We start from the raw sequence: 25605 nt of genomic DNA, 5'->3' as shown, positions 1-25605 counted from the left end.
GCGGGCAGCTGCTTTGTCCTTGAGGCAAATTCCCCCGCGTTTCGTTCTGTAGCACTGCAGGCATGGTGTCCCTCAGGGTGGAGAGCTCTTGGGCTGTGTCGCACCCTACACCTCTCCCTACGGACCTTCCTTTCTTTATGCTCTCAGGCAAAGGCAGTTACACCAGCGCTGCAGCTGAGTCCCCTAGAGTAAGGGTGCATTCCAGGTGGAATGGGGCCATCTTCTAAAGGGTTACTTGAAAATATGTGACAGCATAATTTGACCCTGATTTTCCAATTAAAATAAATTCTACAGAATAGTATCTAGTTTCAAGTGGGAGGCAGGTATATTTTTGGGAAATGGGGAAACTTTTTCATGCTCTGAGGAATTAGTTTAAGAGGAGACAACCTGCCCGGCTGTGCCCTCCCTGAGGTAGCCCACAGCCCCTCTTGCCGCCTACGGCTCAAGCACCCTCGGGGTGCTCCAGTCAGCTCACAACACCTGTACTTCATCTCACTGTCACTACCTGAAATTTAAATTCTGTCTCAAATACTGCCGGAATTTAACTCCTGTTTTGTAACTAAACCCAAGAACTCCCACTGGAAAAAGAGCACTCAGACAGGAATCTGAGTTTTTGGTTTCAAAGCTCAGTAACATTGTCCAAAGGTTTCCTCGCTGCAATGCAGTTATCAGTGGGTAACACAGTGATGTTTGGTTCAAGAATCAATGCCTACAAGGAGCTATTAGATAAAATGTTTTATTGAATAAGACAAGATGACTCAAAAATATCAGTAGACACTATGTGATGAAAAAAGACTGGGTACTTCTGTGGCCAGCCTGGGTTCACAAGAGCAGGAGCTTCTATCACCAACTTCTTTCAATCCATCTAAAGACGAGGGAGACGATAAACCTGCACTCCCAAGCCATGGTGCTGGTGGGTGCCAGCTGGTTGTGTCCTTGGTGTCCCAAGATGATTGGCGCAAAGAGGAAGAAGGACCGCAGCTCCTCTTTTGTACTGATGACTTGCTATATGTTATCCAGGCACAAGATGTCTCTGTGGGCTCTCCAGAAATTTTAGATTAAAGAAAAAAAAGAAAAAAAAAAGAAAAGAAAAGAAAAAAAAAGACAAATCTGTAGCTCAAGCTGTGTGGGAAGCCTGTCAGCTTGTGTTTGTGGTTTTGTTTGTTTTCTTTAACAAATGCTTCCTGTGTTAAACAGGCTGATACATTGTATTTTATAACATCCTTGCTGCCCCAGTCAGTGGCAAAGGGGAGACATCCATGAAGTGAGTGTGGTTAAGGACTTGAATCTGGTGCAGATTGTGATTGCAAAGAGCTTAGGAAGGAGGTCCTCAGAGTTTGGGTAGCATGGTTAGGTAATAAAGCAGTTCCTTGTCTGATTTCTATATTAAGACATTCAGATTCCCTAATACAAAGTGTTTAGGACATCGATAAATACAGTGTTCATGTAGCTGAGTTAATACAACTGAAGAAAACTCAGGGTTTGAAATTTCCTAGAGTCTGGATGCTTGATTTAGCACCATAAAAGTTTAATTAAGAATTAATCTTGGTATTTAATATTCTTTGTTTTAAATAATAAATCAGTAGGACTTCTTCCTAACCTTATACCGAAAAGATTGTAAGAGAGCAACTTGTGAACTGATATTTCACCTCTGATCTCCAATGAGTATTATTGATTTCTATGTTTGATGATGACCACTTTGGTCTTCCTGGTTATTAAAAACTGCTCACGTTAACTAAAGCTGTGTTCAGTCGTGCTCAGTGGAGCAATTCATAGTTTGACATAGGGCACGAAGTGGCTTGATACAACACTGACTCTTATTTAGGCTATCTTCCACCTCAAAGTCTCTGACCTAACAAAAATGTAACGGACTTACAGATATTAACATCCACTTATTTCCAGCGCGAATGGAGAGCACCCATCACATCCTGCTGAAGTAATACCTTTCCATCATGCACAACAAGTCAGTAGCTCTGCAAAGACTCTCCCTTAACACCTTGAGATATAACGTTACATTTGATTGAAAAATATGAATTTCTAGTTGCTTGAAAATCCACTAAAGCTGGGAAAAATGCATCTTCGTGCGAAGCATATTGAGACTGCAGGTTTTCTTGTAAGACGATGGGTTTTAGAGCATAGCATTAAATTTTGATACAGTAGGCAAACTATAACAATGATTACGTGGAGTAATTGTGTTAGACTGTGCTGGAAAAAATGATCTCCTTATGAACAATGCATATCATTATTAAAAGATGAACATTTTTAATTCAGTTGTCCTTCGCCATCCTGATACTGCTTACTTAGCTTTGCTTTACAGGCAACACATTTTTATTTTTGTCATCATAGTGTTAGTAAATCTGCAAACGGAGGTTGGGCTCCTACTTCATTCCGGAACTGGGACAGTTCTCTTTAAAATCACTTTCTCGGGCGGAATCTGTAGATGTACAATACCATACTGATACAAATTGCTCCCTCTGGGGCTGAAGTAAGTAAAGAAAATACAGAAAAAATGACCTCATGGCATTAAATATTTAATCCTTTATCTTTGCTTGGGATTTGATCTAACGCTGTTGAAATTAAGAGAGTCTCTCATTGACTTCATTGGATCTGGTGTCTCTAGTCTTGCTTTGCAGTTCTTGTGAAGTGTAGGGTTGATAATGCATCCACTTGCAGCATTGTGCAGTAGGACTTGATGCCAATCAGCAAAAACTCTGTGATGAATTAACCCTAAAAATGTAACATTATATAAACTGCAAATACATTGTTAGAACTGTATAGGGAGTGCACATTTTTCTCACTCCCCCTTCCCACCCCATCCCCCAAAAAATACCCCAACCCTGTTAGATGTTTGACACGTGGTTTGAGTAGATAGGTGACAAGAGGCGATACATTTGTTACAGAACTGGCCCTAGATGTTCTTAAGGCATCAGCAGGGAGGCAGACCTACGGAAGAGCAGGAGTATCTCCATTTCCTACTTAGACCGGTTGAAACTAAGGGAGGGCTGGGCGGAATCCGAACAAATTGATTTGGGAAATGAGTTGGTAAAACTCCCAAATTTGTGAGGAGGGAACAGCTAATGTGGTAGAAATAGCAACTGGTGTTTAACCAGGGATTTCTGTCAATCAGAGAGGTCCTGGTAATGGGGAAAAATACCCACAGGAAAACTTCAATGACAGTGGGCAACCTCCTCCCTTCTGCAGTCGTCCCAGAGACTTACTATATCTGCTAGGCTCTTGTAGTGTTCTGTAATAGGTTAGGAACTGATTTACTTGCTTGTAAATTAAGAAATGCAGTGTTTTACTATTAATCAATAGAGTTTAGAGTAATAAACCTTTCAGAGTCAAACACTGGCGTTCTACCTCCAGATTTAATGAGACACAGGAAGTTTCTTATTTGAACTTCCTACAAAAAGAGGAGGCTTTGTACAGCCCTTGCCATGCATTCTTTTACAGACCTATTCTTGAATTTGTATGAATTTCTAAAGCTTTACAAGAGACTTTTATATTTCCTTTGTGATGGCTTCAAGAGAGTTAGGCATAGAGGATGTAGGCAGGTATAACACACTGTAGAAGTTCAAGGGAGTACGTACGGGATAGGTTTAAGGATGACGACGTCTGTTTTGGGGCATTGTAGCCCAAAGGGTGCATGGGCTACATTATGTCATTTGGGGTTATCATGTCTGGAATGTCTGTGTTCTATGCAGGATGCTGTGAAGGATAAGTAAAACAAGATTTTGGTCATCTGAGTGGTTTTAATCATGATGACTACTTAAATAACTGAGGGGATATCTTTTCTGGATGCCACTCGGATTGAAAGCAGATTTTTCATTAACTATGTTTCCCCCCTCAGTTTATGCCCTGCTGAGTTTCAAGTTAAACAGACTTATTTGCTTAAATAAATGTTAGTCAGCAAAGCTACAATTTTCTCGATCTCAAATAAAAATATAAGAACTTTATAAACACTCTATAAGGGTTGTTGAATTGAAAGTATTATCAGGACTAAAGTAAAGCCAGAAAAATGTGAGGTTTTTACCACACTTGTATTTAAAGTTTGAGTTAAAAGGAAATTTAATCCATTGTAGTTGGACTTGAAAAATTAACTGTTGGTTAAACCTCTTGGGTTTGGGTTGGTGATGTGCTTGTGACTCTCTGTGAATGAATCCTAATTAATGCCTGTAACGTGATCATAACAACTGCACGCCTTGGAGTGCAGTACCTGAAGAGACCTTCTTACTAGACGTAGTTCCTGCTGTCTGTAGAAACTTTTTATTAACCTTAATAACAATACAGTGGTCGTTCACTAACCCTTCACAAATGGCAGCTTAACTGAAAATGTACTGCGGTGCCATACAGCTTCAGAATCCTATGAAAACTTGGCTAGGCTTCTGCAGCACCACTACCTTCTGCCTTTCTGCAAAATTTTTATTTTCCTTTGGTCAAGTAATACTGACAATTAATTCTGTGTGGCACTAATAGACAGGACAAGTGTTTTATCACTCAAAATAAATTAGCATGGAAGTAAATACCAGCTGTAATGTGCCCTGACATTCTTGTAAATCACACAGGACTGCAATGATGTTTCCTCCTACGACTGACTTACCCCTTAAAGCACTTTGCATTTTGGCAGGATAGAGTCAGGGGAAGGGAGTTAGCTGGGCTCAGTGATGCAAGGTCTGTTATCCACAACAATTACAGTAATGTTTGTTAGAAATTCAGAATCTAGCAAAAAGACTCATCAAGGCTGTGCCACAAAAGTATCTGTGAAACAAGCAAAGTGCAAAATTAGTCAACATCAGAAACCTTCTTAAAATACATGTGCACGCATGTAATTAGTCAATTGAGTCATGACTTTCATCCTTTCACAAGGAAGCTAACTCACTGATAGTCTGATGCATGAACAGAGCTGAAAATGCATCTTCAGTTATGCTGTTAATACATTATATTATTTGATACATATAGTCCATAGGTTGATCACCATATAAAATCATTTATTTCTTTAGTTATTAAAACTCTACAAATTAAAACCAGGAAAATTATTTTGGTCATACCTGATTATTGCTCTATTTGTTCTTGGGGAAAGCTTACACTGATCTTTTGCTATGCAAAAATCCTGGGGCTTCTTTTATCCTTTTCTTCTTTTGTCCTGGCATTCTTTGGGATCAGGTCTATGCTACTTGTAAATTAGGGTTTTTAACTTCTAGATCAACACTCTGCAAAGAATAATGACTTTTCAAGTCATTAACAAAAATGTCTCGGAACTGGAAAATGAAAGAGCTGCAGGAAAATAAAGATGACAACTGTATCGCCCCACCACTCCATTTGCATCGTTTGTTTCTGTGTTTGTTGCCTCGGGGCTTTTGTGCAGAAGTACAGTGTCCCCCGCACTACAAGGGCAAACCTGAGCACTGAACTGTTATCGTAATGTTTATTTCCTCTGAATGCCTTTTACACTGAAGTCAAGGCTGATGTTTATTTCTTTTTAACAACAAATTGAATTTATTCATTACATAAAATCAAAACATATTTATGTTTTAGGAAAAACAAAATACTATCTTTCAGTCCCTTCCCCCCCTCCCCTCCAAAAAGCACCTGATGAAAAACATAAAGCCACAGAGTTTGTGCAGTGCTCTGATTCTGGAACAGCTGTTTGATGCTTCTGAAAATTTCAGGCTTCTTTGTTACATTTAAGTGGCTAAATCTTGGTTCAAATAAAAAAAAATTCCCCCATTCGATATATGGTTGATATTTGACAAATACAGCCCTTTAGAGATCTGCTGTCCTTATTAGAGCCTACTGAATGAGGTTTTTTTCAATAAATTCTCAAGATCACAAGTTTATTCAGTCTTCAGTTCAAACAAAATAATTTACAAATACATATATAATATGAAAATGGAATACCTATGTTGAACTATAGCAGCTAAACTACTTTAAAGCATGCCTTAAAAGCATTCAAGAATCATCAAAACAGGAAAATGCTGTAAAATTTACATTACTGTAAAACATTAAAATTTCATTTGGCCTATTTTTAACCCTTGAGATGGATACAAAATCTATTGGAGAGTTTTCATCTAAATTCCTGACTTATTTATGCACCATTGAGGTGCTGGGCTCTTCTTAAGCACCATTTCTCACATGAGAAGAAGCAGAGCCTGCAGAAGCTGAATTGTGTTGTACAAGGCAGGGATTGGGATGGGTTCCTGAATCCACCTGAACCATCCTTTCTAGGGCTGATCTCATTAGGAATGAAACAGGTTTAAGCCTGTACATCTTCACCTCCTCTCTTTGAAATCTCCAAGGCAGCTCAGGTTGAAAGCAGGACTTCCCTGTTGAAGCCTCTGTCAATTGGTGCAAATTTGGTGAATTAAATCACGAGGAAGCACTAGGAGCTGTTCAGTCTGGGATCTGATTTAGCATTGTTGGTAATTTGCTGTGCATTTCTGTATAGGTTCCTCCGTGCTCTGGTTTTACAGCTCCCCAGCAGGTATTCAGCTTGGTGAACCTGGTACTCAGGGCGGACTGGTGCTCCCTAAGCCTGAGACGTATCTCTGTGGCTGCTTGCAGATACTCATTCATAGTGAGTTTTTCCACATACAATCATAATTTCACAATGCAGCAAGATGAGTTTCATGAAAGGTTTTCGAGAGGTTTGGGTTTTGTCTCTTTGTGGCTGAATAGCAGAGGTAGTTCCTTACTGTGTAACAGAAAGAGTAGATGATATCACGATCAATGTAGTTCCTTCAGTTTATAGAACGTGCCTCAACAGAATTATTTATACACACAGGTCAGGGATAGAGGAGGACCTCTAAGGCAAATATGAAACCAGATGATGTGTAAATGTTCTAGTTTCCCTTAAGTATTTTATTGAAAATATATTTTACATTATAGTCTTTTTTTTTTTTTTTTTTTTAATTCAAAACTTGTGCTTTAGTTCCCAAGGCAACACAAACCAGGAATGATAATCTAGAGTTTCTTCTAAGTGCCCTTTCATATAAAAGGGATGAGCAGTTGTAGGTTTCCCATTTGTGGTCTGGAGACCTCTTAATGAAAACTGTCAATTATAGAGCCCATATTGTAACACAAACCCAATCCTTAAGCTTTCCATTAATACACACTGCACCATAATTTGAAGGGTCTTTATTACTAGTCATCGTAGGCCCTGCCAGACATCACTAATCTCTGCTGCCTGAAAGATGCTGGGAATAGCATCTATACATCAGAGTAATTTTAAGTTTTGGTCTCATAATGAATGGAAATTGAATCAATCTCTTCTGGGACTTACTCCAAGACTAGACATTAAAGCAGTTTTTTTACACACACACCCTACACACGCTCCTGCAGTAAGAATAACTTCAGTTAATATTCCTAACAGCTACATTTTCTCCTCAAAAACTAGCTCATTATCTTGTAAAATACACAGGATTCAGGTGCTTTGATAGCAAGTAAAGCCTTTAAAAAAATTATGTTTAACTGCTAGGGATTTTAGGAGCCTGACAGGAAACAGCTATTTCACATGCAGCTTTTTTGAGGCACTCTGAAGCAAGTTCAGAATTCTAATTCTGGAGTTAAAAAATTTCAAGGTTGTTCCTAGGATGAGACAGGAGGAGAACGTGCTGCTTGGGGGACCGAAGTCTTCTACTGCAAGTCAGAAAATGCCACGAGCTGTGACTGCCTCTAGACTGAGACGTAATTATATCCTCATCAAGATAGAGAACTTTCAAGGACTTTTTTAAGAAGTGAAGAAACCCAGAAAGGAAAAGGAGAAGGATTAAAAAAAGTTTAACCCTAGTTGCTTTAGCATCTCAGGGGGGTGTTCTCCATGCAGATTAATTTATGGAGTGTTGAGGAAGGTTAAAGGGGTTAAAAAGGGAAAAGGAAACCTTGCACTCCTTTGTGGGATGGGGGTGAAATATAGGTGGCGGAATGAAATGCGAGCAGTGTGAATGTAGCCTTCTGAAGGATTTAAGGGTTAAAGGGAGATGAGAACCATTTCCATAAAGCAGTTATTTTGTGGAATCCCTATATAAAACCAGCTATTGACTACCATTTCATTCTTCAATTCTTTTTGCTATTCTGACAAGACACTCATACATCTTTTAGCCCTAATTCATAGCTCAGACTCTATCCTTGTCCTTTTGCCGGAGAATGGAGCCCTTACTCGTGATGTAGTGGTTCCGTTTGTCCTGTAGCCTTCCATGGCTGCTTGTAGCTCCCTTTGGTTGAGAAGATTCCAGTGTTGTTCTGAACACGGAAAAGAGAATGTTCTGTAAAATCGGGACCTTTGCAGGTGTCAGTGTCCTGGACTGTTCCATCTCTAGATATCAAACCCCAGCTTTTATGCAATGCCGTCTTAAGGAACTTGATCTCAAACGAGTTCTTTCAGCAAGGCTGCGAGACAAGGCTGTGGGTGACAAAGACAGCATGGCAAAGTGTATAAGGACTTTAAATATAAAGATGATAAAGCTGGCACATACCAAAACCTGGAAATCCCCTGTTCTAAGAGAGGAGCTCATTAACTGCCTCACAGATGAGCATAAAGCGTTTTGCAGCCCTGTTACCTACGGCCCGTCTTCTGTTCCCACAGATGCCACCGCTTACTGCATGTCTGGATTTCAATGTTGGTCAGGAGGTAAATCATCCATTTGTTCAGACTAACACTAGCTGAGCAAATAACCGTTTTTTTTTTCTTTTTAAGTAAAATGTCCTCTAATATGACATGGTTGATGTTTAACCTGCCCTACGTGCAGATGTGCTGATGTGCAATGGCTGCCCCACTCTCAAAGTCCAGTACCACGGGCTGGAGTTACAACCATGTTCCCCTCCTCCCCGCCCAAGCCTAATGCACAACCCAATTCCTACCTTTCAGGATTTGAAGTAAACCTTGCAAAAATTAAAATTAATTAATTAATTAATAAAATGTTCGTGGATACTGCAGAGGCTGGCAGTGGGGCACTTTCCATATCTCGCATCTCCCCACTTAGGAATTATGATACCCTATCAGCCACTGCGGCAAGTTTTAATCCCAGCAGATCCAAAGAACTTGCTGTATTCCTTTGCACCTCATTGCTTGTAAGGGCAGAGCTCCTTTCATCAAGACTTTTACAGCAAATATCATAGATTAATAAAAAGGTGAAAGAGCTCTGGTCCATTATTTATCCCTGACTGATATTTATTAGAAAAAAACAATTTGTGCTGGGCTTCCTTTATGGGTCTATGATTGCAGTAGCTGGGGGAAGTGGTAATTAAAAAGCTGTGATGTGTCCTATCACCTCAAAACTGGGCTTTAAAACGATGACAGGGTAATGAATGGTGAAGTCTAATATCCATATTAATTTCTCCGGGTGTTCACATGTGTGGCTGTGTGTTGTGTAGGTGGCTGGAAAGTTCAGGATGTCTGACAGCTCAGACACATTGCTGCTGGCAGAGCCCATCTGTCTGGTTAGCCTCAGCTGTGTGACATTAGCTCCGTCCGCATGCCAGCCCAAAGCACTGGGCTTGCCTCTTCCCATAAATCTCAACCAGATTTCCTAATGAGCTGTTGCCACATGCACATCTAGAGTTAATTTTGATCAAGGAACACATTAAAGCAGTACATTAATTTTAAGAGTCGGCAGAGCCCTGCAAGTTAGATATGCCTTGAGTTTTACATATGGGTAAACTGAGGCACAGGTTCAAGTGGTCCAAAGTGAATTGTTAAAGTAGACTTGGTCTTTGAAACAAAGAATGTTGGTTCACGTTTGTTAGCTAACCTCGATTTCCCACTGAAAGCAAGAGCCGAAAAAATATTTTTGGAAGGTTTTGAAGAGTCAGAATATATTTTGTTGCCTGGCCTAGGTCTGCCCACCTTGTGCTGTGCCCCTGAGAGGACAGTCTTGGACTCCTGGCAGCCCGTGGCTGCCCCACCATTGCCTGGGATCCCTGGCAAGGCAAGTCAGACTCATCAGAAGTTACAGCCACAGCATCTACTTTATAGCAGGGATGAAGTGGGCTCACCTGATGGGAAGGGGATGAAAACTGCATTTGCATGTACGTTTCCTTAATTTTATACAAAATCACTTTGCAGGATAGACAGAAGGCATGCTCTGAAACCACGTTTCTCCTGGTTACTTCTGTATGTTATGTGTATCTCAACTCAATGAGGACACCAGCACCAGCAAGGTGTTCGCCCCAAGGGCATGGTTTCACTCCCTGGCTCCTTCCTATCTCACTTTGGCCTTTTGGCGTCAGTTGACGAAAGGCAAAGAGGGGCCATACGGGTTTCACTCACCAAGAAGAGATTTAGCCTAAGGTGAGACAAGACGAAAGGCAAAGAGGGGCCATACGGGTTTCACTCACCAAGAAGAGATTTAGCCTAAGGTGAGACAAGAATGTTTCTTACCTACAAACTAATTCCTAATGAATTGAAAATGATCGTATATTTTTGATCACACTTCGAGGGAATTAGTACAGGCTATAAATAAATCCAAGTGGGATACTTTTGTTTTGTGATGTGAAAAATTCTCACTTTTCATTATTTTTCTTACCTTCAATCAGGAAGAGAAGTAATGAATCCAAATTCTAATTCCTTTCCTTCTCAGGATTTTTTTTTTTTTAATACATTAAGTAAAATAATAGATAGTCTTGAAATAATTTTGTTTAAATCCAACACTTTCTTTTTGGCAAATCACCCTACATACTGATTTTTTTTTTTAATTTAAAGGGTATCAACTGGGAGATTCTAATAAATGCAAATGTTCTTCAAATTGATGAATTCAATGAAATCGAATTCTTGAATATGAACACTTACTTGATACCTTGCAATATAGACTTCCTATGCAGCTGGCGTTGCTGTTGTGAATGTTAATAATGCAGTGGTCCTTGCCTCCGGTAGCATGGTTGGAAAGAGCTTTAGAATGTCTGCACCTTTCTTGGAGGAGAAACCACTTTAGTTTTGCAGGACTACATGCAATCGGTTGCATGTGCAAAGGAAAACAAGTACAGCTTAACGAACTTGGAAAAGCTCTGCCACTGAAATGCAAGCCTAAGGATTGTACTGGGCAGAGCTGCTGGTCTCCCTGAGGTGGGGTGACCCGACCACTGCCTATGGAAAGGGAAGAAGTGTCTCCGCTGTCCTTCCAACAGGACCTTCTGCTATCTAGGTGGTCCTTGGTGCTTCTTCAAAGCCTTTGATCCAAGTCTTATCCCTGCTTTGCTTTAGCAGTTGAAGAGTGCTGTTTCCTTGGCTTGTATGGCTGGAAGCCATGAAGGTTTTGGTTGGGAGACAACCCCTTGGCTGTTACGGGCTTAGGTAAGCATCCAGCCACTGCATCCAGCTACTTGTCCCACCCAAAGATACCTGCAGAGTGATACAGGAACATTTTGCAGATGAGGTGATAGTCTGGTAAATAATTGCAAAGCTACACATGTGAAAATTTGGAGAGGGTCTGTGAGGGTCATTTTGTCCATTAAACGTCCAAACAATTTTCAGTTTTTCTGCAGTCCCTTATTCTATGACCTAGAATGGCAAAATACTTAACAACTCCTCCTCTCCCCTCTGTTTAGTAGCCTACTTTTACAAGAAATCAAGAAAAGTCAATTCTAATGAAAAATGTACTTGTGCAATGACAAGGACTGCTGGTTTATGTTAATTCAACTGATCAGGCCATTAATGTCTCTACCCCTCAATTTGATATAGTTACTTTACTATGAGACAACATAATTTCTGTGCTCAGAACACATATAGAATTTAATTAGTGCTGGCACAGAACAGTAGCACCTTGAGTAAAAGAAACACTAAATTGCTTCATTTCTGACATAGAAAATCAATGCATTCCCTATTCAAACTTGAATTTTGTTTCATTATGCTTCTAAATAGATTTACAGGAGTCTATTTAGGATTTTAATATAGCTAGCACATTAAAAATTAAAATGCAGCCAGGACTGGGTCACTTACCCAGGTATCAAAGAAAATGCATCATCATGACTATGGAGTCTATTCATCCATTAAGTTCATGTACTTCTCACTCTTTTTGGTAGAAGTGATGTTCAGAGACTGACACAAAATAGTTCAACACCATCCCCAGCTCCAAAAAGTTTCCTCTTCTCTGAGAAAAATGAGAATTAATTGGATTGCCAGCTGCTGAGGTTGAAATGAGGACAGGGTAGTGGAAAGGAGCAATGGTTACCTGCCTGCTCATCTCCACAAGTCCCAGTTGTAGTAGGTTTCAAAATCGTTACTGCCCAGCCTGAGTCCCGAGTGTCAGTAAAAAACCGATGTGCAATGCTTTCTGGCTGGTCCTGTCCCAACTTTCTAAGGCCCAAAGCTAGTCCATGTGAACTGACAGGTTTTAGCACAAGATCACTGTTTGCCTATAAGAAAATCCAGGGTTTAATAAGACTTTTTTGAGGTTTGAATAATCTGGTTTCAGAGATGACGTGCGATGGACCCAGTTAATCCACAGCCCTAACTCACTTTCTTGGATATCGCAGGTTGGTTACACCTGACCACGAGCTATTCGGTCACAGCATCCTCCCTAAAAATCAAAACTCTTCAGCAGAGTGGAGCCCTCCCCGCTCGCTAGATGAATCTCAATTATATCCGAATGTAGCCTGAAGCAAATGTATCAACAAAGACAACCCTGTTAGACAGTTGGTGTTGCTTTAAAACGCACCCGTCTTACAAGGTCACTGTCTGTGTTCCCCCTTTTCTTTCCAGGAGCCACGCACAGGGTTGTTTTACTGCCTCACCAACAACGTGCTGATTATTTTGTATTTTCTGAATACTTCTCTCAGCCTGTGCTGGTTTCTGATCTACTTTCACCTGCGGTTGAAGGGCATTGCACTGCTATATATTTTCATCAAGTCTTGCTGGAGTGCAGTTGTTTTCCAGTGTTCAGGTATCAAATGGATGCCTGTTCCTGCCCACAAGTAACCTTACAATATTGGAGAGAAATATATATGAATAGCAGAAATTTGAATATTCAGGGTAGCCTTCCAACCTTTAATGACCTTATTTTTCTATTTTAAAAAAATATGCATCATTTTCCCTTTGGTTTATTTCTTGAGGTGGCAACTTATCAAGAGAGCAAAGGGAAATGTGCATCCAGAAAAACAATCTTTCAGGAAATATGTTAGCCTGCAATAAAAGATGGTTAATAAAAATGTTGTTAGCTTTCTGAAATCTCCAGAGCTTGTTACACAATTTTTTGAACTTAAAAAGCCTTAATATGCTTCTTTTGGCTGTCAGTCAGTAGACAAGCAGATCCCAAGGAAAAAGCCCACGTATAGTGTAATCTCCTTGCCTGGACCACAAACCACGATGCTAGCTCATGCTCATTATGCCTATTACCTCATAAGAAGGCAAGAAGCATCTGTGAAAACTACCAGACAGCTTTGTGGCAACATGCCTTTTTTACCTTCATATTTGAAAGTCAGCGCAATTAAAGGATAGCTCTTTGAAACAGTAATGAGAACATTTGTAAGTGCTCGGATAGAAAGTGGGAGGAATTTGGGATCTTGACATACTCCCAGATTAGTGCAGAAACTTTCTGAGGAAACAGATTTGTCAGCAAATCCTCAGTTGCAGCAGATGTTTGCTGCGAAACGTTTCAGGTTTGATGAACTCCTCGCGGATGGGAGGGAGGGTGTTCGTGGGCTGTGGTTACAGCAGGCTGGATGATCTCCCACAGGGACCGAACCCCAGTGTCTGTGCCTGGTGTGTTGCACGCGTTTGTCATCCTTACAAAGTGTGGCTGTGTGAGTGCTGCCCAAGTGACCGCAAAGATGCGGAGTCTATCCTGTGAACGCCTCCTCGGGCTGTGACAGTGTGTCTTAGCTGGAGAATGGTTCCCTGGAAAAGGAGTTGTATCATCACAAAATACAGGGAGAGTTCAGGCTACCTTAAGGCTCTTCCAATAATCTAAATATTTATATTCCTTGAATTATAGTGCTTAATCCTGCCTGTGTAACAGTCAGTAGAACTGTAATTTGTAAGGAATATGCTTCTTCCACTTCAGAGAACACATGCTTTTAGTTCATGTCTGTGTAAAAGATTAATTTACAGTAACAGACTGTTAACTGATGCTTCTGGAAAAATTTTTGGAGTTTTAATCTAATTGAAAATACCGTATTAAGTACTTTTCGTTCATCATTACAGAGTTTCCTTTAGGGCCTATAGATCTTTGTAGAACAAGAACAGGATTTAGTTTTAAGTAACAGACTGAGACATGATGAAAGCAAGAAGCAGAGGCTGAGACCTTAATTAAAACAGTTACATTTCAGAGAGTTATTGAAGAAGAAGGAGGTGCTAGGGGCTAGAGAGTAGCTATAAATGTTTTTCAAAGCTCATTTGTACAGTGAAACAGCCAATACAACAGCGCTATTATTCACCTTTGCCGTGTTAGTATTTGTGAAACTTCAAACAGGCTCAGAGCTAGGAGCACCCTGTCCAGGGGTGGTGGGCACATCAAGGAGCAGGGATGAAGGAATGGATGCTAGCAGCTAGAAGCACCGGAGCTCCTCTGAAGTCTGCTAACGCTTTTTGACCTTGCTAGAATTCATTTCACTTTGTGATCCTCTTGATTTCAGTGTAAGGTCGGTCAGCTGCTCTGCGCAGCCACTGCTGTGAGGAGGTTTTCATTTACTGTAGCTCCCTGTTAGAATCCGCTGACGCTTGGTGCCCGTGCCAGGCTCCACCGTGACATCCTGCGAGATGATGAGAAAGCAGTCTGCTTCCTTAGAGGTGAAGCAAATGCAGAGTGAAACCAGGGCAGTCAGAGCTGAAGAAAAGCTCAGGTTATCTGGTTCACAAAAAATCCTGAAGACTTAGGGTATTTTTTTGTTCCTTCTGATCTATGTATATGTTGTATCAGGATATATTCCCTGCTATAGGGATCAGAATTAGACCCTTCCAATCTGATTTATAATAATTTATATCGTTACAATCTATAAATCATTTAAAATCTTTAATTGGCAAGTAAATATGGCAGACAGTATCTGGGAATCATGACAGCAACGTTGTATGTCCTGCGGACATGTCTCCCTACTATACTTCTACAACTGTCTGTTGTGGAGGGGTCAGCTAGTTGCAGGCTCCTGGTAGAACAGGATTAGCAATAACTTGTTATCCCATGCTAGTAAGATCTTCGCTATCCAAAAATCAGAATACACCCTAAGATCTTTGGGCCTTCTATGTTTATTCATCTGAATGATGGTTTTGCCAAAAGCTCAGGATAGTCTCCTTAAAACATCGAGCGTTGATATGCCATGCAATTAAGAAGAGAGAGATGAAGGTTTCTTTGGGGAATTATCTGCTGAGTTATTGCCAGTTTTCCCTGCAGTTCTCTTGAGAGTATCTGAATTAAATATGATAAGAATTGATGAACTGTACTGGAAAACCCCTCAAGGCTATCAGATATTCATTTACAGGAGCAGAGGAAATAATTGTCCATACTGTAGTTGTGTTTTATCACATAAATGATGCTTCAGAGACAGCTTTGTGTATGCCATCTCATTTCAAAGTTGGTTTGGGTTGTTTTTTCCCATTAGGTCACGTAATTTTTGGAAACTACTAAGAATTTAATTTTGTCACAGTCCTTTAGAGTCTTTTTTCTACAAATCTGCTACTAGTCCCCTATTAGGGGACTAATCTTTATATATGATGTGTGGGTGTGCATATATATAATATATATAAAAAGGAAGCATATATAGGATTAAATTTCCTACTTAAGATACTGACTCATTTAGATTTTTACATAACTTGTTCTCAAGGAGATGGTGGTTTTGGATTTAGGTGTTGGATTTTGGTTGGGTTTTTTAGTTCCCCTTGTTATTTATGAAGGCTTTAGTATATATTTTCACACTTTCTGATTCAGAATACCCAAACCTGTTTCTACACACAGAAGGTGCTTTTGCATGATGTCATTCTCGTGTATACAAAAACCTGACCGCCACCAAACACTGGTCCCATACTGTGGTGGGGTCACACATTGCCACAGGGATGTGGGTCTGAAGCAGATACCTGTAGCAGGTGGTTTTAAGTGATGGGCCTGATATGAAATTTATCTATGAAATTCTCCGAATCTGCAGTCAACCAGAAATATTATTCTCTGCATGTCACTAGCTCGTGAAACACATTTTACTCTGTTAGTAAAAAATCGTGTATCCAGCAAATATATTGGGATGGGTTGTGCAGAAACTTGTTTTCTATGCGTATAACTGCAGTAGTTTCTTAAACAAATGCTTTATGTTTAAGATGCCTGGTAACTCCTGCTGCCTTGGTGAAAGCTATTAATGAAGCAGTTACAGGACTGAGTCACTCAGTATGCTAAATGTTAGTATACTCCCACTCTAGACTAATAGAGGCACTATAGTTATTTAAGCATCTGAATTCAACAATAGTTTAAAATTGTACCCTAAAGTCCTCAGAATAATTTGGTTTGGAGTAAATTAATTTCTTTCTAGACTTAGTCAAAGCAATTACATTCAACTAGATGCTGTATTATAGCATAACATTTATCATCATTTAAGCACTGCAACGTACTAAAGAACTCAAACTTATCTTTATTTCCATGCTGGCAGTTTGGTGGTCAGGGTGGCTTTGTGTTCCCTAGTCTGTCTGCCAGTAAGGAGAAATGTGAAGTTCAAGGAGAATTTGAAGTGCTAACCCAAATGAGAGCAAAGAATAGGTAGACCCAGATGGATATGGGGTTTGTTTAGAAATCAAGTTTGTAACACGTACCTCTCTTTTTTACAAGGATGCTCCTAATTGTAACAGAACGTGAGTTAATACAAAACCTTTTCTCCTGTTCTTCTTTATTTACAATTTTTCTGTATGGTTCAACTTCCAGTAGGATGCAATTGTCATTTTTTGCTGATGTTAAGTCTGATTTGAATTAAGGTGAGCATTGCCTGTACACGCCTCCGTTGCTGTATAAAACCGTATGAAGACAGCTGCTCAGACTTTGCAAATGCTTGGCTGTGCACCCCCTGGAACAGGGTAGTCACTTGTGACTTCTGGTGTCTGCAGGCTGGGCTAGTGACCTGGGCAAGAGTTTGTGTTCTAAGATACAATAATCCAGCCAGTCTACTAAGGCCATGTATAAGAAAAGTTATTTGCTATGGAGGTTACATGAAGGTCCAAAGTGAGGACTTCGCTAACACTAATGGGCACATGTACTTTCATAATCTGTTTTCTGTTGTGAGGTGTTTACAGGCATTAAGGCATTATTCTGAAAAAAATCAAAATATTTGAAGCTCAGTTTGAAACAGGAGGATGTCTGTTGTGAAACATCCAAACCTTCTGTCCTCTCTGTTGTACCAAAAGTTGCACTAAACTTCAGTTAAAGAAATAATGGGTATGCTGTCATCATACAATTAAAACAAATAGAAAACTGCTCAATATTTCTTCTCATTTTAACTAACAAAATCTAATGGTGATTTATGCCTTTCCACCTTTATAATAGACAGAATAGGGATTTATTGTAATTTGTAGCTTTTATTTTTAACTCTAATTGCAGAACATGGTTGTTCAGAGTTACTAGCTGTTGTATTTTAGGTCAAACTCTGGATTTTTTTTCCCCCATTAATCCAATAAGGAGAAAGAAAAAGCATTTCATGTCACAACTAATACTTGCTTGTTAACGTGCCATTATTATAAAGCTTTCAATTTTTTGTTCAGTAGATAATGCAAAATGAGGCAGAAGCAAATTCAATTTCCAGTCAAAGCAGATTATGCGAACTCTTCGGTAGGATTTGACTTGTCTAATGAAAGACTCCACAGACCACCTAAGACTTCAGTTATTCTGCAGTAAATGCAGGACACTGGAAATCTGTGTTTTGTAGATCCACAATTAATATTACAATTGCAGTTAGACTGCATTGGCATATGTTACCAGGATGAGCAATAAAAAAAAAGGTTGCTACTGTGTAACTTTCTGGTGTATTACCTTCTCTTGGTGCCAACCTTCAGATAGAAATCTGGAGGAGAACATCTCTGTGATTTTCCCAGGCCACCTCTTTCATTTCAGTCTTGCTGTTAAGCTTCTTTGAAATTCTGATTTCTTCCTCTCCATACACCTTGGAAGTGCTTTAGCTTTTTCACTGTTACTCCTGTTGCATTGATGTCAAAGGATATAAAAGCTTCATTTAATTTGCCCTTTTCCTTCATTTGTTCATGTGAGCCAAGTAAAAAGTGTTAAGACTCTTCATTAGTCACTTTTTAAAGAAAGGCTTTTTAAGGGATTAACATGCAGAACAACACATGCTTTAATGTGCATCCTTGTGCTAACAGAGAAGGTAGTTTTTAGTTATTTTAACCTCTTTTTTTCCTCCTTAAGATTGCTGCTGCAGCATAAAAGCTCAAGCTTAGGACTGTATAGTCAGGAGAGAGCTGTCTAACACACAGAAGTAACAAAACCTCTTTTACCCACATGGCTGTTTAGATTCAGTCAGAGAAAAAGTCCTCTTCTCCATCCCAAGTCCTTATAATAGGCATGGAAGGAAAAGACACATTGTGGCTGCATGTGAAATATTTGGAAGACTGACGTGAACGTTCCCGCAGAGGGATACTTCTGACTAGGGGCTGGTGGTGAACTCGGAGCAGGGCTGGGCAGTAGGTGTGTTTCAGCCTGCAGCAAGATTTTAAAGGGTCTGAAATCTTACGTACCATGTTCTGAGTACCTCTTTGGAACTGTTGCTTCCCTGTGTGAGCTGAATAACGAGCACCCATCCAGCCATGGATCAGCCTCCAACTGCATGCGAGTGCTGGACGCCAGGCTGCAGAAAAGAACTTCTCTTGGCATTTGAAAGTATTCACATCAGGGTCTCTGGATTTGGTGGCTCTCTTCTAATAGCGTCAGACATTAGCATAAAAATGATGCAAGTGTTGCCCAGAATTGCCTTTGTATTACTACAACAAGCCCCTCTGCTGACAACCTGTCACAGTAACCTACACACCCGCTCTTGAGGAATGGCAGATCTTCCTTCTGCTTTCACAGACACTCTGAGATGTACAGACTTAGCAGCTGTAGTAGAAAAACAAAATTAAGAAATGACACACCTCTCATCTGAATATTCATCTTCATAATCCAGCAAGGCAGTCCCTTGTTGGAAGTTTTCTAGGAGTACTTGCTTCATTTAGCTGTCCATCTGTTTAAGGAATGTGAGAGGAAAATACGATTTGATCTTTAGAGTCACTGCAACTATAGCTTTATTAACTTCAGTGGAGTCATAATTATTTGTCAAGTAGGAACAGGCTTTGCTTGTGAGAACATCTGTGCTAAGTGGATGGTTTTAGTTTTTCAGGGTTTACCATGTTTGAGATTCTTCCTGCCCTACACCAGTAAGAACATGGAAGGATTAAGATGTGATCCCTCAACACCTTATAGCAACACTTTCTTACTTAGGGGCCCTTAGCCTCTTCTGAAGAATAAAGTCTTTGAATCCACTTCCAAAAGCTGTGGCAAACCCACAGCTTTCTTCTACATCATACTCTTCCCTTTCTTTTTATATTTATTGCACAGTTGTATCAAAAGAAAGTCCTTTTACCTTTGTATTGTAGAGTGTGCCTCCATCTACCTCCCTCAGGAGCAGGATGGAGCCTGAGACCTGATGAAGGCAACAGGGTTAAGGACTCACCCGAGCCCTCAGAGGTGCTGACCGCTCACAGATCTCATTTCTTGTGAAAGTGGGTTGTGAGCCATCAGTGTAGGATCTAGGTCAAAGAAAATTAGAAACTCCAGTGATTTTAAGACAGCAGAGAATGTACTCTGAACCACTGAAAATGATCTTTCAAACCAGTGTTCTTAAATATGTGAATAAGACTCTTTCTCATTCCTAATGAGGGGTGAAACACTGGGAGATTAAACCAGGCGTTTATACCAGCGAGCTCTCATAGCGTCTGTCCAGAGGAAGGTTGCAGACCCCACTGTACAAGCGTGCTTTGCGTTGATTCAAGTAGGTATCTAAGCGTGCACATCTTTCTGTTCGCTTCAGCTGCAGTGTGGGTCCTCCAGCCAGGGGGGTGGGATGGCTTCTATCTCTTGGCCATCACTTTCCCTCCAGTGAAAGGTTTCCTGCATCCGGCAGTTTTCTGCTGGCAGCTGCATACAGAGCCAATGCCAGGCTGCAGTGTATGGAGCCAAATAAATAAAATTCAGCACTCACAATGATGCAAAGAATATCAAGTCTGGCAAAACGCTGGCTGCGTATTGCAAATGGTCTCTCTCAGACGGTCATTACTTAGCCGGCTGGGTCCGGGTTCTCCCTGTTAGATTTTGTGCTTGTAGATTTATTCATGTTGCTGTTTCTTATTAAAGGCAATGCCCTGAGAGGATATTAAGGTCTCGTTTGACCACAGAGCTAAAATATAAAGCTCCAAATTCTCCTCTCCATTGTACCTAATTAAGGAATCTCATTAACCCTCTATGTGGATAGATTGAGAGGATGTCTTCTTTCTGCAGGCTGCTAATAGGTTTTCTGGTAGAACAGCACGCGTACTGGAGCCCGGGTATTAGGTGCGGTGCTGGACGTACTCTGCCAGCTCGTGGCAGTGACCTTTTCTTTTCTTGTCTGTTCATCCTGAGACACTTCTCTGAACTAAACCTAGTCCTTTAGGGTTGATTTTTCTCTTTTCTCACTCTACTTCTGCAGTGCTGTCAGTTCAAATGCTGGGAAACCAGTTGCCTAATCTAGTGGAATTTTCTGGAATTCAAAGGGCTGAGGATCTGCTGGGTGGTGGTGGTGAGGAAAAAATCCTGGATCAGTTTCCTCAGCTGACTACGTCCAGGGATAACTGGACAAACAAATTCAGCACAGTGCTGGTTATAATTTTTCCTGCATGTCATCCCTGCACCACAGAAAACGTAAGGGTGTATGTAACAGGGTGGTCTGTACTACACCAGTGACTCTGCCAAGGTTAGAAAGTTGTCCACTGATCCATTTGTCAGGAAAGCAATGTTCTGGTCGTTTCTTATGTTCAGCTCTCCTGTCTGGGGGCTGCTGAAGAAAATCTGGACAGCAATGAGATGATAAAGGACGTGCTGCTGAGCATGGTGCAGGAACATTGCCCAGCTTCTGCAGGGAGCGGGCTCCAGCCCAGCAGGGTTGACCGGTTCCCACCCAGCACTAACCTGCTACATTGATCTGCCTTCAGCGCTCCCACTGGGGGGGGCTCCCCTGGGGTCCCCAGCGCTGTGGCACAAGGGTGGGTGCAGGGCCAGGCACTCCGTGTTCAGCAGCCTGCCTGTGCCAAGAAACCTCACCAGCACACCAGGTGCCGGGAGCAGATGCGGAGGTGGTGGCTGTGTGTGGAGTCCCCTTGGGGCTGGCAGGGTGGAAGCCAAAAGCCCAGATGGGCTCACACCGAGCGGCGCAGGGGGGCTGCCATGGGGGTTTGCTGCAGGAACCAGAGCTGGGCAGCAGGGACGGGGAGCTGCTCCACCAGGCGCTGCGTGGCTCAGGCTGCTGAGTCTGAGGAGGCGCAGCAGTAGGAAGGTTGTCAGATGGACTTCTGTGTGGGCAGATGAGGATGGGCAGATGGTCAGAAAGAAAGAGGAGTCGCAAACACCCCACATAGTTAAAAGACCTGATCTGTATTGGAATCAGAGCATGGAAACTTCAAAAGATGCTCCTGAATTCCTGTTTGCTAAATGGCTGTGGCTGAATTCTCACCCTAAGCTGCCATGAGGATTTGTGTGTTATGAAGGACACTGTTTGCCTGGCCTTTCCCTCAGCAGATGGGGAGCTGATGCTGTCGAAGTGGGCTTTAAATAATGAAATGGAAAGCAAAAGGGGAGGAAGAAACAAAGCTGCACTTATTTAGCACAAAACCAAGAAGCTGAGCAAACTGAAGCAGTGGAAGGGCATGAAGGGAAATTATTTCATTTTTTGTTCTCAATGGAGGAGAGGAGCTGAAATATTTACAAATGGGCTGTTTGAACTAGCCAGTGTTATTGAAACCTGCTGAGAAGATTCACATTTTTGGACTGCTATAAAAATGCTTGTATTCCACTAGGCAGAGCAGACTGAACAAAACAGCAGGCAAGAGTGGCTGCCAGTTGGTAGCAAATCTGGAGCACTTGCTGATTCATATTTATATAAGAAAGCATGAGACAGGGTTGTCTGCTGCAGACCACCATAATACCTGTGTTAGTGTTTGAAGAGGGCCCCTGCAGTCAATATTTCTAGTTCAACCCCCTGCCTACATGAGCCTTCCTGTTCACTCTTCCCTGGGTCCTCACTGTTACCAGCCCTTTCATCCTTCATGCTAATGGCCGCAGGTAACTGTTGGGATGATTCATGTGTATTACGCCTCAAGGAGAATATGCTACGAAGTAGAAGGACTGTTTTCCAATCAATGATGATAAGCAAGAATCAATCATGTACCATAACCTGCATATATCACAGAAAGGGACATATATTGACCAATGCTCATGGCCTGAACAATATGCTGGCTTATTAATTTTCATGAGTTTTTTCCAAAGATGCATTAACTTGGACAACACAAGGTCACCGTGCAGAGAGCTGGACAAGCACTGCAAATTATTTTGCACAAATTTAAAATAATTCTTTTAGGCCCTGATCATCCTTCTGCATTGTTAATCTCCACAAAACCCTGAGTGGTCAACTTTACTCCTTCCAGTAGCTTTGCATATGTTGTTTGTAGCAACCTGCAGAGCTGGTTCCTCAGAGCATTTTGCATAATCATAAATGCCAGCAATGATACTGGAGAAACAATAGCACACAAATTACACAATTAATGAAGGCACCTGGGAATATAAAAATACCTGAGGGACCCTTTCACTGAGTTGAATAAGGGAGGAAAAAAGTCACCTTAGCTATCACAGTGAAGCACTAAGCGATTATGTTTAAGTGAAATAGCAAGACTGGTATTCAGATAAAACTGTTCCCCTGTGGCCTTTAAATCTATGGCCTTTAAATCATTTTCTTGCATCCATTGAGCTATTCTGAGGTGCATTACCTGTGCAAGGTTCTATTAAATGACCGGGAAAGATCAGTGTAATTTTTCCTAGTGATCCTGCATATTTACTGTGCAAAGGACAGCTCTGGCACAGCGGAGAGAGGATGCCCAGCAGCAGCGTGCTTTCTGGACCAGAGCTGGCCTGCAGGAGGATGGTCTCTTACAGAGAGAGGTTTGGATCGGTTTGTACCTGCCCATTTTTTCCTTAGTAGAGTAAGGTAAAGCCAGAATTGGGCTTATTAAGTAGCTTTTCCTTCTGTTGCCTTGAACTTACTTTTATTATAGGCAATAATGTTAATTGGAAGAAAAATAGCAATAAAGAATATACAACTTTATCTAGAGAATCTCTGCAAATCCAAATCATTGGCTGCCTCTGTAACCTGATAGGCACAAAAGGCAGATGCCACATCAGCTTTTACTCTAACCATTAAAGTTTTATGTCTTTAAACTATCCAAACTGGACTAATTGGTTATGTGTATTATTTTGCTGGCTAACATAATACATGCCTCATACTTACATGATAGTATCATTGAACTTAAAAATTTCTTAAAGATTGGATTTGCAAGAATTCTGGGAAACCCAGGCTTACTTAACGAGTGTATTAAACCTACAGCATCCTAATTGCCTAATTTACAAATATTTCAATCCTGACATATAAATGCACTACAAGGTTAATTGCTCTTCTTAGTCAATTAGGAGGAAACTTACGCTCTTTATTATATAAAAGTAAGCCGTTATCACATTCTACATTTTTATATCCAAGGTTCAATAATGACAAAACTTTTATCTCAACCCTGCAAAACCTTTATTAGTTTCTCTCTGAATGCCCATTTCTTCACAAAACCCCAAATCTCAGTATCTCATCCATGTATATTTGCTCTGTGATTCCCAAGTGTTATTCTTAGGTAGGCTTTACATAAAGTTTCCGGGTGTCCTGCTTTGGCTCTCTTTTGTAAGCTTTTGTATTTCTACAAATGCATCCTCTCTACAGCTGCTGGCTCAGCTGGATGTTTAAAGGTAGTTTTTACCTTGTAGATCAGAGATGGAGCTTCTGAGAGATGCTTTTCTAGCATCTGTCAGACTCTTACCTTTTTCCCAAAATTGAGATGTTTCACAGTATACCTGTTTTATTTTTTTAGTTTATTTTGTTGTGGTTACTCCAATGTTTTGACCAGATCAAAGGGAGTGTTTTTGAGATATTGGAACACAGCATTGTAATTTTTTTTAAATGACCTTTCAATGGGAAAGTATTCTATATTGAAAAAAAAAAAAAGTCAAAATTGACATAATACTGAAACAAATTTTGAGAAATTCCTCTCTCAAAAAAATTTCAATCTTTTTTTTCTGTGCTTCTCTTTTGAAAAAGTCTACACAAAAAAATCTGGAAATTAAAAGTTTCCCTGGAGATAAAAATTCCATTTCCTTCTCAGATTTAGTAAAAACCAGTGATTTCAACCTTTGGTTTACAGGTCACGACGGGGTATATGGATTCTTTCTGAATAATAGTGAAATAACTAATAAAAACTGGGCTATTACTGGCAGACTGAACTGCATTATACCAGTGCCTGTCCCTCAGCTGCAAAACTGTAAGGTTTGCAAATTTAAAACGTAGTATTCTTCCATCTCCTGAGGCAACAATTCCTCATGATATGTTCCTATACACACTAGCAGATGCTGGAACAAATAACTTGTAAGTAAATGGTGGATGCTGCTGAAAGCCTTTGATGCTGCACACTTATTACCGTCAGTGTCTGCTTTTTGTCATTGTTTGTTTAGTGTTCAGAGGGTTTATGTCATATCAAATCATCCTGCAATAGCTGATAATGTTTTTGTTTAAGTAGGTTAACTTGTCTAAATAATGAAATACTTACAGATCCTTTGACCCAAACTCAGCTGAACACAGATGGGCTGTCTGTGATGAAAGCAGGAATCAATAGGATATTCCAGCCTGAATAAGTCAGTGAGTCAGATTTCATCTTCCTTATGCTACAGCTCTCTGATCTTTATCACTTCTGAAATAATGTTATGCTCAGTTCATATCCTAAAGAAAAGAAACGTATTTTTCCAGTCCACCTTTTTAGCAAAGGTCATCCTGTTGTGCTGCCTAATGCCCTCCGAGTGTTAATGGGTTAGAGACATTACTAAAATAGCTGTCACTTTGCATATTAGTTCCCTCTACGTTGTATGCTCATCATTATTTAAGTTTGCTGTTGGGGGATAGGAAGGGAAAGTACAGAACTGTCAAATCCAAATTTTTTGTAATACTGAGAGATTTAAAGGAAAAAAGTCATCTTCATACATTGGAACAGATTGGGGGGGGGTGGGATCTGGCCAGGAAAACTCACCTGGCAGAGGGTTTTCAGAGTGGAAAAGAATGTCTGTGTGTTTTGTTTCGTCTTGTGGTAAATATTCAGGGCAACCGTTCCCCTGCCGGGAGCAGCCCAGGGCAGGTGTGGCACAGGGAGCAAGTGCCCCGCGCTGTGGCGTGTGGGCTGCTCGGGTCTCCCATCCCTCCGCTGGGTGAACCAGGCGCGGACCACACTGTGCTAGAGAGAAGGCAGAGCCCTGATCGTCTGCCGAGCCAACAGAACGGGCTGCTGCCTCAGAACTGCACATTCCCCATCACTGTATTTTTCCACGCTCCACTGAG

The 25605-nt window shown here is 40.8% G+C and overlaps 1 long non-coding RNA gene across 7 annotated transcripts in view; it reads right to left on the bottom strand.

The window, feature by feature from the left end:
• Positions 1-720: 720 nt before the first annotated feature.
• Positions 721-25605, bottom strand: part of LOC114017506 (uncharacterized) — a 31365-nt gene continuing 6480 nt past the window's right edge. For 2 of the 7 annotated variants that reach the window (XR_008734242.1, XR_008734244.1), the window contains exons 2-9: positions 19522-19687; positions 19034-19122; positions 18641-18750; positions 17922-18084; positions 13050-16635; positions 10784-10899; positions 8156-8398; positions 5818-6691 (exon numbers count right to left, since the gene is read on the bottom strand). This is a non-coding gene — a long non-coding RNA (uncharacterized LOC114017506). Of the gene's footprint in view, positions 2751-4600; positions 4759-4916; positions 6692-8155; positions 8399-10783; positions 10900-13049; positions 16636-17921; positions 18085-18640; positions 18821-19033; positions 19123-19521; positions 19688-25605 lie in introns of those variants that run through there. The other 5 variants (XR_008734251.1, XR_008734250.1, XR_008734243.1 and 2 more) reach the window with 5 other exon arrangements.

Source organism: Falco cherrug, chromosome 1 (assembly GCF_023634085.1).
Source record: "Falco cherrug isolate bFalChe1 chromosome 1, bFalChe1.pri, whole genome shotgun sequence".
NCBI lineage: Eukaryota > Metazoa > Chordata > Aves > Falconiformes > Falconidae > Falco > Falco cherrug.
The sequence above is the reverse complement of the archived record's forward strand: the minus strand, read 5'-3'. Positions and strand labels throughout refer to the sequence as shown.